Genomic DNA, 12,798 nt, shown 5'->3' on the forward strand with positions numbered 1-12,798 from the left:
AGACGACTTTTCTGGTACAGAATTCTAGTTTATATATAAACAATTATAATCTAGGTCAACTGCTTAATCTAGGTCAGGCACAATGCCCCAAATTATATGCTCTCACTTAATCACCACCATTCGAAGGGTATGAAGCCCATTTTATAGATGGAGACATTGAGGATGCAAAAGGTAAAGTGCCCAAGGTACTATAGCTGATGAGTAAAATAGCTGAAACTCACACTAGAGCCCATGTTTTTATTTCCAGGAGTCAAAGGGTTTGAAGACTGTCTGTGGTCAGGAAATGCCAGAGGACCCACGGGCATGGCAAAGTCACGTCAACCTGGGGGAGGCCCTCCTGTGTGTAACAAAAGCAGCCCTACAGGAAGAGGTCTAGTTGGATTTCCAGCATGGCCTTGGGCAAATCACAGATCTCTGACTCAGTTTACCCACCTGAAAAATCAGCACATGCATAATGGCCATGTATTGTTCTTGAGATCACTGCAAAAATCTCTCAAACAACTTCAAATAGCATCAACAGTCTTTAGCCCTAGATTAAGGAATCGCATAGTAAGTATTTATTCCTGGCACACAGTAGGCATTCAATAAATGTCTGAGAAATCAATTAAAGCAAAACAGAACCGACTTCTGTACCTTTTAAAAAAATGTTTCACTTTTTTTCTTCATTCTTTCTTTTGTTCCCTATCCCCACTTTGATACCAGCCAGCCCATAGCATTCACCCTTGGGCCGGCTGGTCACACCTCACTGGGCGCTAACTGGCTAGTCCCAGCTGGTGTGCACTGGGCCACCCACAAGTCATGGGCAGTCTGGCTGTTATGGCCAAAGCTGGGCCAGTGACAAATGGGCTCTCTGCGCCTGCGATCTGGTGAGGCCAATTAATCACTGGGAGGTGCTCTCTCTGCATATGTATGGCCAGGGGTACCCCTGACCTTCCATCAGAGGCAGGGAGCCCAAAGCTTTGGGAAAGATATTTTTTCCAAACTAGAGAGACTAGAAGTGGGTGTGTGGGGGGGGTGGTTTCAGAGAGAGACAGAGAAAGGACTCGAGGAGAGAAAGGGAAAGGTCAAAAAACTAAAATGAGGTATGAAGGTGATGAATGGTCTCAACCAGACGGTGGCTGTCCTGTCTGGCCTTAGGAAATCAAATTAATGGGGATCACTAAAGAATTTAGGTCAGAATTATAAAAAACATTCCTCCATACAAACTGTTCAAGTACAGTTCTGCAGCCAGAAGCATCCACAAAATGTCTTCAAATCACAGTCACGGGATGTGTGTGTGTGGTGGGGGGGGTTTGGGGGCAGGGGGTGTATGCAAGAGAACGAGAGCCAATATGTGTACCTGTACTGATGAAGAAATATGTGTGGATGGGATGTTTGCAGGGGGAAAAATATATGGCTCTGCTGCCTGAGCTGCATCTAAACCAACACGCTATCGAGAGGCACTCATTATATCTGTTTTTATCGCAAAACATAAACGTGAGGCAAGAGGTCATAGAGAACTCGAAAGATACACCTTGAAGATTCTCTGTCTCCTCAAAAAGCACCAGAATCTGCAGCAAGTGAGAGAAATCCCAGGCAGAGCCTCCCCTTGCCGCGATCTGCCCACATGCATAAAGATGTCAGTGTGTTGATTATTCTGATTAGACTTTTAGTGTAATTTATGGGGTCCAGCCATTGTGCCTGGGTGTCTGGCCTGCACTGGCTGCCCTGACGATGCCATTTTTAAAATGTCAGCTCGGCCATGATTCATGGCTGATGCTAGTGACATTGCTGCTGACCTGAAAGAGTTAGGCGGCAATATTTAATTAAAAAGAAAAAAAAAAAAGAAGAAGAAAAAGCCTAAGGAAAGTCGAGGGAAAAATCAAAAAGGACCAAATTCTTCTCTGGGAAGATCAGCACCGCGGAGCATGGAGGAGGCACCGGGAGTTCAATGCGCTTTCACTTGTTCGAGGGGCTGCACGTCCACGTGTCACTTGGAGTGGCAGGGTCATCCTTAATGAGGGAGACAGGGGCTCAGATCCCACTCACAGCCATCAACTGGCTCCCATTCCGGCCCCGTTGGGGGATTCCCTGGAAGGTGGAGCCATCACTTTTAGTCCTCGCCACGTGTGAGTCAGCCTGCCTGCCATCCCCCCCGCCACTGCAGATGCACCTGGGCTCCTGCCCCTGCCCCCTCCGATGCCCAGCTTGCAAAAGACCATGCTCAGTCCTAAGCTCCCAGGCCCGGGATGCTGTGCAGGCTTCGGGGCGAAATGGACACTGTGGAATCCGTGGTCCATTCGTTGAGAGTGTAAACCCGGCCCTGCACCACCACCCACAGGAGCCACGTCCCACACTGAGAACAAAGGGCCAGTTTAAGAGGGAGAACAATTACCCCTTAAAACACCCTCCTCACACATATACAGACACACATCCATAGGCCTTAGCGGACAGCCCCTTTCCAGTCGTGGAGGACAGACTTTCTCATTAATGGGAGGCGGCAGCGAGCTGAGGTTTGGGAACGAGGCCGGCCTTTGTCCAGGCCTGAGGGAGCCAGGCTATTGTCTTCCAGGCTCTCTTTCTCCAGCGACCCCAGGGTCGGGGGCACACATGCCGGCCTTGAACTCTCCGTCTGTCTCCCCCACCATATTAATTACTATTCCCTTTGGTCAGGCTAGGAAAACAGCCTCGACTGCATTAGTGCTAATTAAGAAGAGTGAGCTCGCCATCCTGGCAGCTTCCACCGGGTGGTTCAGGCCAGGAAGGGCCCTGACAATCCTATTACTGGAGAAGAAAACACCTCCCTCTGCTCCTTCCTGATGAGTGAGCCTGCAGCGCCCTCCCTCCAACCCCCGTGGTGAGTTCTCTTCCATTACGGATGCATCTGCCCCAGCAGCCAGTGACCAGCAAGGACAGCGGGTCAGCCAGCCATGCGGGCCAGGGAAATAGCTACGTTTCCTTAAGCCAAGGGGAGTGAGCAGAGCAAATGGGGGTCATGTCCATCTCTAACTCCATCTGTTGCCTTCTTCCTCTTTCAAACACCATAAGTAAATGAACAGATAGGCTGAATAAACGTGGATCACTCACATCATCATCTCCTAAATCCACTATGCTCACCATTTAAACTCACCGGCTACAGCTGCCTCATGAGACATGCGCGCTCTGGAAGTGGGCCTCCTACAGGATGGAAGACAGTTAATGACAATCTCACTGTCCCCTCCATCATGTCCTCCCTGTCATCCTCACTGCCCGGAGCCACTGCCACGGCCTCCACACTGACTCAGGCACTGTCTGCTCCGGCCATCTCCAAAAGGTCACAGGGCTGCATTCTAAGGGACAGGTGGGTGTGCTGCTTGCCTGGCTTACAAACAGCCACTTGACCCCTGTCTATAGAAGAAAACTCCTTGGCATGGTTTACAGGCCCTTGACAACCGGGATAGGGCCTTCCTTGCTTTTCCATCATTTGTCAACCACCGTCCACCAGGGTAACAATCCCCCCAGTCACCCTCCACCAGGGCCACAGTCCCCCCAGTCACCCTCCACCAGGGCCACAGTCCCCCCAGTCACCCTCCACCAGGCAGCAGTCCCCCCAGTCACCCTCCACCAGGCAGCAGTCCCCCCCCAGTCACTCTCTACCAGGAAGCAGTCGTCCCAATCACTCTGACAGAGGAGCAAACACAGAAGCTTGCATGGTCCAGGAGGAAGTAACATACATCAAAAGCAAGGGTTAGGAGGGCACAGCTAAGGGGAGAACCCACCCTCTCCCTTCTCACCCACCCCCCAAGGAGGGACATCTATACTTACTTCCTATTGGGAATAAAAACCTTTGGATTCCTACTCATGTGCCCCCCCTCTCACAAAAAGCATATGAAATTGGCCAGACTTTAAATATTGATAACTAATTGAAATTAGAAGGCCAAACAAAACATACTGGTTGGCCCCCCCCAGTTGGGGACTTTGCTCCCCATTCTACTTGGAAGATGCTGCCCCCGGCTCCCTGAATAAACCCAGCATCCCCAGCCTTCCATGCCGGGCTCTGCCTCTGCCTGTCTGTGCTGTGTAATTAGTGAAGGCCTTGCCATGTGCTGTCAATCTCACCCAGCACCAGCCTGCCACCGGCTGCCATGCTTGGGGTTGCCAGCTATACCAGGATGCCCAGCACAATCTGAACTTTAGTGAACAAGAAATAATTTTAATTACGTTTTGAATATTGCATGGGGCGTACTTGAACTGAAAAGTATTCATTATTCACCTGAAATTCCAATTTAACCGGTTGTCTTTTATTTTTTTTCTGCTAAATCTGGGAACCCCACGTTGGCTCCAGCGCACCCACCCTATTCTCACCAGGCACTGTTCCAGGTGCTGGGAATATAGTAGGAAACAAAATGGACCAAAAAACACACCCCAAACCAAAAATAAACCCCTTTCCACAGGGAGTTGATGTTCTGCAGCCAGAATCCAGGGTTTCCTCTTCTATTCCAACATCAATTTGGCTCAAGAGTTACACTGGAAGTCACTCACCTACCAAAGAGCCTCGGAGGAGTCACTGTCTGCATTTCACTAATTGGGGGTGATGCCTAGGTTTCAGGTTGATATAAACATGTGTGTGACATACACGGGTATCTTCCTAGAACAACGTCTGGCACGAAGCAGGTGGCAATGTGTTGCAACAGGTAACACCTGGTACCAACCTTTAACTGTCTACATTTCTACGTCCCCCTTAGTCCAAAACATCCCTCCAAGGACTGACATCCTAATTATCTCTGTATTTCCAGTGCCCCGAACATTGTTAGCATGTGATAGGGACTTGGTGGGCCTGTTTAGGGGGTCACAGTTATGGCTGCTTTAGTACATGACGAGGCATGGACTTTACTGTCTCCATACAAGCAAAGAGAAATGGAAATTTGAAGCAAGTTCCTGGATAAAGAAGACCAAACACTAAATTGCAAAGAAAGAGTGGGTCTCTTTTTAGCCTGAATGATACAATTTGCATATTATCTCAAATGGAAAGTATCAGAAAATTCACTCTATTTCCCTTTTATAGATGTTATAAGGCAACTTGTATCTAGGGATTTTGGTACACAGATTCGGGAGCCTGGACTTTTTAAAAACATGTTTTCTGGTGATAAAAAGTCATTTGTAAAATAAAGTTACAAGAGGCCTTCAAACTCACCCATAATCCCACCATTCAGGGATAGTGCCTGTCAAAATCTGGTATATTCTTTGATCCCTTTATGGTGTGTGTGTATTTCTCTCCCTTAGGTATATATCATAATTTTGAATCCTATTTTATGTAATCTTATATCCTGTTTCTTTCACCTCATGGTCTTCCAAAACATTCATATTCTTAAAAAATATCTTTACAAGCCTCATAATATTCCATATGTATGTACATATATATGTATAAAATCCATACATGTTCCATTATTTATAAATCCAATTATTTATTGTTAGACATTTCATGGATCCCATTTGTTTCATTATTTAGAATAAGGATGTGATGAGCATCTTTTATTTGCAAGTCTGTGATTTCTTTTCTGAGGAGTTTGGTCAAGGGAATGCACTTTGGTAAGATCCTTGAAATGTACAAAGCATCTGACCTCTAAGGATACTTATAACCAAGGGTGAGGAGATGCCCTAGACCGTGAGGACACAAGCTGAGACCTCCAGCAGTGTCAGCAGAGGCGGGTCTCCATATCGGGAGAAGCAGCGGGACCTCGGCACCCTCATCTCGTCTCCAGGATTCGCCTCCATTTGGCAAAGCGAAGATGGAGCTTTCATTTTTATGAAGGCAGCTGGTTGGTTTCCTTAACCCAAGGGGGTGTTAAGAACTGCTAAGCTAGTAATGGGTTGTCTCTATGGAGATAGCATTATGAAGTCCGTTATTAAAATCAAAATGTATATCAGTCTAGTTTTGGATGAAGATTCCTATCTAATTGCAAGAAAATAGGGTTTGATGGGCTTTAGACTTTTAAGAGTCCCAGAATCCAGTCTTTAAAAAAAGGTCGACAATAGAGATAGCGAATGCATGGTCTGTATGCCTCAATTCTCCCGTCCTCAGCCTGCTGGTTGCAGCCCTCTTTTCCAAGCTCCTGGATTTCACCTGTGAGTCCTCATCACAGCAGTTTGGGTAGCCCATGTCAGTTGCCTGGAGTGAGCACATAACTCCATTTTATAGCCCAGATACAGAAATACACTTTACAATACAAATCGATTGGAACTAGGCTGTTTTATGAAGAGAGGAGGAGTTCAGGGCCTGAACCACTTCGGTCCCTCAGAAAAGACTGTTTAGAGTTCTGTTTGATGGCCACTGATCTAGTCCAGCTGTCCCATCCCTCCAAAACCTGACATTTCAAGATTCCTGCCCCCTGTTATTCACACAATGAGATCATTTTTATATCGACCATCTCATTTGACATCTTGTTCGCCCTCTTTGCCGTATGACTCTTGTTCACTGGATTGAGGTGTGAGCAGAAGTGGTTGGGAAGTGAGGGGCCCACCGTCTTTACAACAGAATCAACAATGGGCACGAAGAAGTAAAAATGGGGTTTTGATACTAATATTGTCATGAATGGGATCATTCTGATTTTTTCACAATTTTGGCTGTAAGAGGCTTCAAGAGGCTTTGGGGAAGTCACCTTTCAAGCTCCGCCCAGCTGACCTTACGTAAGGGCAGTCCTGAATCATCGAATTAAATGCAGATCATTGTGATACTAACAGTACTGATGCTGAGGATGATCACTCCACTAGTGCTCACTGAGATGGAGTCTTGGGCAAGCCCTCAGGACAGACAGGCTGTGGCTCTGCCACTGTCCAAAGAGTCCTGTCTCACCCCGTGGTCCTTCTCCTCCTGGCTGGATAGAAGGGACAGGCAGGGCCATTTACCCAGTTCCAGGGCCTCCACGGAGCGCAGCACCAGGCAGGTTGGAGCCACTGCCATGGAGCTGCCACTAAGAATTACCATCATTCCAGACAGCAGTACGCCCCCTGAAAAGAGAGATTTCAAACCCCACAAGCTCAGCCCTCCATCCCTTGTTCTCCCAGCCTTATAAAAATAGAAAGAACACATGTTCCCATTAGTCACTTGCTTCAGGGTTGCTGTGGGGTATATGCAAGCAGCCTGTACACTGAAACCAAATTTGAATATCATTTGCATCTTCCAGGTAGACAATGAATATGGCATCAAACACACAGGCATAGTCCCCCTCCTCTTCTCCTCACAAGGCATCAAGTGAGGAGACCAGATGACACTTCCTGGGAACAAGGCCTATCGTTTGTGTATTTTCACATCCACTTGATAAGGCCCCTCCTGGACAACGAAGCCCACCCCAGCTGGAGAGGCATTCTGAGAGGTTTTTAATTAAACCTCTGCTTGCCAACAGTGGTTTGCATATGCGCAGGAGGGCAGCACTCCTGGGGAAGCCATAAAGACGGCCACTTTTGCCTCTGTGTGTCCTTCCCTCTGTGAGGTTATGGGCAGAAGCATGGCCTGTGCCGGCAACCCCTTTGGAGAGAGCATCTGCAGGGGGATGGAGTCGAGCCCATGGTGCAGTGGCACTGTGCTTGCTGCCTTCCCTTGCTGGTTGAGTCCTGGCTTCCCTGGCACTTGTGGGACTCCCAGGGCAGCAGCATGGAAGGTAAGAACAGAAGAGAAAGGGGCCGCATGGGGCTTAGGTCAGAGTTAGGTCACAGCACAGCCAGAAGGAGAAAGACTAGAAGAGCCTTCAGACCCTACAGGTGGCTCAGTTATTGACCTGCACATCCCTTCTGGGAGGGACGCAGGCTCCAAGAGCAGGAGGCGCTCTTTGTGGCTCTGACCTGCCTTGACCCGACCTTTGTAACTCTATCAGGACTAGTGGTCAGTAGTTATCAACTGTCAATAAACCGCCAAAACACACACTTTAATTCAGAATACGGGAAGGCCCATCTATTTGCTGATCGATCTTGGCCTTGCAAGTTGACAAAATGCAGAGTCCCCTGTCTTCTTATCATAATATTGAAAATATGTGCTGCGACAAATTGAGTGATCTACACCTCTGTGCCCCACTCCTGAGGCCCTTAGTAAATACAAGACGATTGATTGAGATAAAAGGGGAAGGGGAGGGCTGCGGTGTTCTTCTAAACTAAGAAACCAGCGCCACGGAACCACGGGCCAGAGGACCAACCAGTCCATCTCATTAAGTTCATCTACTAAAATTCTATGGAAAAGAGCAGGGGTACCTGGCCCGTTATCTGGATAATTTTAAAACAATCTGCATGTGTTTGACGAACTGAGACAAAAACAAACTTTGGGGGCTTTTAACAGAAAGATGGAAACCCTAGATTTTTGCCAACTTCTTTGCACATGACCTTGTGCTTTGTTGATTTGTCTGTGGTTTTGTAATTTCTCCCTCCTCCCCCCTCCCCCCAACCCCGCAGAAAACAACACTGAGGTTTTGGAGGTGGTCAGATCACATCACTGGCTGATCTCCAGATGCAGAGCAGGCAGGTGACAGGATGGGCCCCCGGCTGTTTTCCAGCTGCTGGGATGAGTGAGGAGAGGAGTGAGGCCAATGGCTTCAGCAGTCACTCCCCCACAGACCAGCTGCCTGATATCACCAGAACCACTGTTGCATGAGAAACCATGGCGCTTCTTACAAGTAAAAGAAACATAATTCTGGAGCAATACCGTATTCTGTACATGGGAAGCTTTGGGGCTGGAGAGATTACATGACTGGTTCAAGGTCACACATCTAACCAGTGATGGAAGCAAGGATGAGACGCTCAGCCCCTCTAGGTGACTGTCTTTAGCGTGCAAACTATAGAGTGTGTTGTAAACATTATCACAGTAACTTGAGGAAAGGGGTTTTGCACAATGGTGCCTGTTTACCCACTACTGGAATGAGGGATTTTCATGTATGAACATGGTGGGAAACTGAAGCTTATGCCTCCAAGCACCAAAGCATTGACTGCACTTTAAATATTTTTATGAAATATTTCTAAAATATATTAAATAAGAATATTAAAAATATTTTAACCTAATCAGTATTAGTATATGCATTTTGTGTCATACTTTTTTTTCTGTAGAAGGTTTACCCCCACCCATTACTCTTGACTTTTTATTTTGTGCCAAATAGTTAATCTGACTACACATAATTTCTGAATTATTAGTATTTTTAGTGTGATTTTTTTCACCGATAAGTCTATGCATTAATGTCTGTGAATTTTTCAAAAATATATTTAGACCAAAGTGGTCCTTGCAAATTCTTGGGTAGTCTTTTTAAATAATATATATTTGTATTGATTTCAGAGAGGAAGAGAGAAGTAGAGAGAGATAGAAACATCAATGATGAGAGAGAATCATTGATGGGCTGCCTCCTGCATGCCCCACCCTGGGGATTGAGCCCACAACCCAGGCATATGCCCTGACCGGGAATGGAACCGTGACCTCCTGGTTAATTGGTCAAAACTCAACCATGAGCCACGCTGGGCTTCGGTAGTCTTTTTCAACATTTCTTTCTTAAACCAATTGGCACCAGACAAAGCTAAAAGTAAGAGCAATATTCTCTTTCAACATAAATGTTAAACTTTTTATTTGGGTGGTTCCCTTTCTTGAGTTGGATGTTCTAATTGCCCTTGATGTAAACAAGTGGTCCGAGATTGCCCTAAACATAAAACATGATGAATGTGGGTCCATCAATTTTATGTCTGAAGCACAGCAATGTCAAAAGTGCATTTGCCTAATTCCATGGTCCCAGTTTATCACCCTCTCCCATGCCTGTACCTCTCAGCTCCAGAGAATTCCAGTTCATCAAGAGAAAGCATAGCGTAAGGCTTGATGACATTATCACAAAGTCTGAGTAACAACAAATAGGGGGAAACAAAAATTGGATCTTCTCTGCTAAAGATGTTTCCCTACAGAAGGGTAGATGCTGATAATTCAGGCCCTGGGATAAGTCCATCAATCATAATGACTCAAAGGCAGTGTTGGCCATTTGAACAATGCCTCAAAAATCATGAAGGAAGAGGGTGTGAAGCACATTACAAAATGCACATAATTAGATGAAAGAAATAATCATTGAAGTGTATTTTAAGTTCTAGTGGATGAGTAATTTCCTATGTTGACAGGGAAAAAATGTGCATCATATTGTTTATCTATGCATTGTCTCTGTGTCATACAAAATCCAAGAATTAAAAATATTCCTTGGTTACAAAGAAGAAAACTAATAATGTATTAATGATAACCTTTCATTATTATTATTTCATTGGTGTTAAATTACAATTTTCAGAACCTTAAACTCTGTCCCTATTTCTAGCTTTGCTCTTGAAAATTGGAGAATAACGGGTAATGATCACTTGGAAAACTGCTGCACGAATGTCCTGTTCATGGAAACTTCCTACCTGCCCTGAATGTGACAGTTTTCCACTGGAGAAGATATCAGTCACTGAAGGCAAAGGAAGTGGCAGCCAGGGTCAGAGACAAAAGGCTCAGGGCAGTGAAGCCAGTGCGGTGTTAGCGAAGGAGAGTACAGGTCTGTGAGCAGTTGAATGCCAGAAAGAAAGGGATGGGATTCGGAAAGAAAAAGCATATTTGTCTCATACCCTCATAAATACCACCTCTGGGGATTTTGCTGTCCTCTCCAAACTGAAGAAAATGGGTGGAATCCCGCTGTCTCACCCTTGGAAAAGGGTCTAGTGTCAGCCGAGGAGGCCAGGTGAGAAATCCACCAGCTTCCCTACTTGCTGGAGAGTTTGAGGAGTCAGTCAGCAGAAGGGCACTGCTGACTAGGCTCCCTGGTTCAACACGCTGCCTGGGGATTAAATGCGATGTGGACTATTAAAAGGGTCACCTGGGAGATGAATTAGTGGCTCCGCTTCTCATGCCAGCTTTGTTCACCTCACTTTGCTACCTTTGAGCTCAGAGGACTCCTGCAGCTGCCCTTCACCTTCAGACGATGAGCATTAGGGGATTATGGTGATGGCATCCTCCAACCTGGTGCATTTGGCCTTTCGCTCATGCCAGGCAGGGTACCGCTGAATGCAAAATGTGTGTGTGCCGGAGGGAAACCATGAGCTGCTTCCTGGGCACCATCACTTCAGTCCCTGTGTGATGCATGAAAAGCATCTCACAATTATACAATTAGACTGCATATGCACTCCCCCACTCGTGTTTATTTTGGCCACCAGACACGCTGCTTACTGGAAAATGAAGGCCGTTCGTCTAGGTGGCTTATCCTTCCTTACCCTTTCAGGACATTTTGCTGATCTGCTTTGATTTCTTTAGCAGCCTGCCGATTCGTCTCAGTAAGGACGCCCCTTGGAACCAGAGGAAGTGTGCATTGCTGAAATGGAACTTATGTGGCATATCTACCTTGAAAAGCAGAGGCCTGTGTAAAGAGGGCCCTGGCAGCTGGCTGTCAGTCTGGCAGGGGGAGGAAAGGAACAATCAAAGAAAGGGGTGAGGCTTTGGCAAGAGGGAGCTCCTGGACTTGGGGTTGGGAGAGGAAAAGGATGGGGTGAGTAGTCCCATGTGCTGTTCCTCGGTGCATGGGATCTAAGTGAGAGGGCTGATGGGATGCTACGCGACCTGGTGGAATAACCACAGCGTGTTTACTGAACTGCCGAACTGCCTGGCAGCAGCCCCCCTGACCATCCAATGAGCTTCCCAGCAGCACAAATCAGAAGGTCAATAAGACACCACCAGTTGCCAAATCCATCTCATTGCACATAAACCAAAAGTCTCAACAATCAATCATGTGTTACTGAATTACTATCAGAATTCAGTTGTAGCAACACCCAGGGAGCGAGTGCATCCAAAAGGCATTTGAGCTAATGAGTGAAGTCCAAAATGTTTCCATGAAGCAAGGTGACCAGTACCTAATTCGGGGAGAGCGATATCTGAAAAACAGCATGTGAGGGGAGCGAAGAGAAATTAAGTGAAAACAAGAGAGAGAGGCTGCAGTCAATATGCTTTTCAAAAAAATGGGCTGCTTCAATGCCAGTTTCTCTCCACCCACCAGGAAACATTTGTATTATCTCAGAGTCTGTGTTCATTTCCTCAACTTCGTTTTTGACTGATGGAGACTAGAATTTCTAAAGCTACTGTTGATTCGTGCTTGCACCTCTACCTACCATTCCAATGCCCTCAAGGAGATCCATGCGGTTAAGTCCAATTCACTAACCACTATTTTGGTAATAGATGAACATTTTCAAGACCTAAGGGAACTATCAAGCCTGGCCTTTCAAATAGTTTTGAAAACAATTTATCAGTTTCTCAAAACCTGTTTAGCTGAACGAATTGCCACTGATCCATGTGTATAAACACCCCCACTCTACTTTTCTATCATCTGCCCCTTTCCCCTTTATTGCTCTCATATTAGTAGATTAAAAGATCAGAAGTGCCAGCTTTTAGCAAATAGATTCATCTTTAGTCACAAACAGATTTTTATGAGAATGAATACAAAGTTATTAGAGGAGAGACTTAAGTACATTACACATATTTTAAGCTTACTGTCTGATTTCTGTTAGGCATGCCCTGGTTTCTTTTAAGCACTGGGAACATGCTCATTTTCCAGTTTATATGGGGGATCTTCTGTATCTAGAGTGCCATTTAGAGGATTACTAATTTACTAAATGGTACCCCAGTGCCCTGAAAGAGTTAATTCTCTTCCAAGAGATAAGCAATTTATTTTCTATTTAACAGCAGGATAAGGCCCGCTGCTTACAAATGACTATGAGCACCTTAGTTGGGGTTAGGGGGGTAGGGAGAGAGCTATATAAAAACACGGTATAATAATTATAATTATTGTAATATAATGTCAATCCACTGTGTTATTTTTA

Source organism: Myotis brandtii, unplaced genomic scaffold, assembly GCF_000412655.1.
Source record: "Myotis brandtii unplaced genomic scaffold, ASM41265v1 scaffold670, whole genome shotgun sequence".
NCBI classification, from domain to species: domain Eukaryota; kingdom Metazoa; phylum Chordata; class Mammalia; order Chiroptera; family Vespertilionidae; genus Myotis; species Myotis brandtii.